Below are 1,351 nucleotides of genomic sequence, written 5' to 3' on the forward strand. Positions count from 1 at the left end.
TTTTTTTTTTTGTAAAGAAACACTATCTTCTTTGTAAGCTGGGGAAGATGGGGAAAGAAATGTTTCACAGCTGGGATGTTTCTTACCTTTAGCTCTCTTAAAGCCCTGGGACAGACGTGGGCATCGCTGTTATGTCACCGGGAGGGGACTTAGGGAAGAATTGGCCAGGTTTGGGTCATTCTTGTCACCTTCCTTCCCCATCTTTGCCATCACAGTTGCTTTCCTAGATCGAGATCAGCATGGCTTTCAGTTCCAAGATGCCACTCTGTTTTGGCAGGTGTTCTGTTGCTGCTTGTGTTAGTTCCTTCCGAGCCATCCCCTTCCTGCTGCAGATGAGATCTCCGAGGGCTGCTCTGGCTCTCTGGTAGGCACTTCTCCCTTAGGAACCTCCTTCTTTTCTTTGTCTCCTTATTTTTATTTTTTAATTATTATTATTATTATTATTCTTATTATTTTTTTGAGTTGTGCTCCTTACAGTGTGAGAATCATTCCATGACAGAAGCCTGGGAGGTTGTTTGTATGTTTTTCTTTTATCCTATTAAAGAAGGAATTCCCCAAACCGCCTTTGATTGTCGTGACATCCTTTCCTTAAGTAAAGACTGAGCCTTTTTTGAGTTACTCCTGGGGAAGAGGAACGTGAGCCCTGCATTTGACTGGACTCAGATCCCTGAGGATTGAAGGAGCACTGAAGGCAAAACCAAACCCTGAAGTATTGAGTGGGCAGCTCCCACTTGGCCGCTCGGGAATCACCTCGGGTGGAAGAGCTGTGGCGGAGCAGCCTTTTGGAAAGAGCCTGATCCGAACTGAAAGTCACTGGAAGGTCTTCCATGTTTTTTTTTGGAGGACCCCAATCAATTCAGAGGGAGAGAACAAGGCAGTGCTAGGACAGAGCTGGAGAGGGACGGGGTGAAGGTGGGTGAGGGCAGTTGGACCTTCCCCTCCCTGCCCCGGAGCCCCCAGAGCGGAGTACCTGGAACACTGCACTGCAATCTTTTCCACTTAATTCCCTGAAATCACTGGATGGACAGAAGACAATATTCTTGGGGGTTTTATTCTTCTTCTTATTATTATTTTTTTAAGCCCCTTTTGCAAGGTGGCCCTTGTTCTGGGGAGAGGCTTTTTAAGCAACGCTCTGGCTGGATCTTTAAAGGGAATAAGTGGGAAGGATTTGTGGGCTGGCAGATCGTAGATTAGCGTCTTAAGAGACTCCATGGGTATTAAACTGTCCTAGTGAAAGAGTGGAGATAGAATAAAGCAATTCAATTCTTTTTTTTCTTTTTTTTCTTTTTTCTTTTTTTTTTTTTAAACTTTGGTTTTGTTCTCCCTTGAGAGTTGGAGTTCCCAGCCCTCC

The sequence above is a fragment of the Empidonax traillii genome, unplaced genomic scaffold (assembly GCF_003031625.1).
Source record: "Empidonax traillii isolate 1590-97213 ecotype Southwest subspecies unplaced genomic scaffold, ASM303162v1 scaffold986:size372637, whole genome shotgun sequence".
NCBI classification, from domain to species: Eukaryota; Metazoa; Chordata; class Aves; order Passeriformes; family Tyrannidae; genus Empidonax; species Empidonax traillii.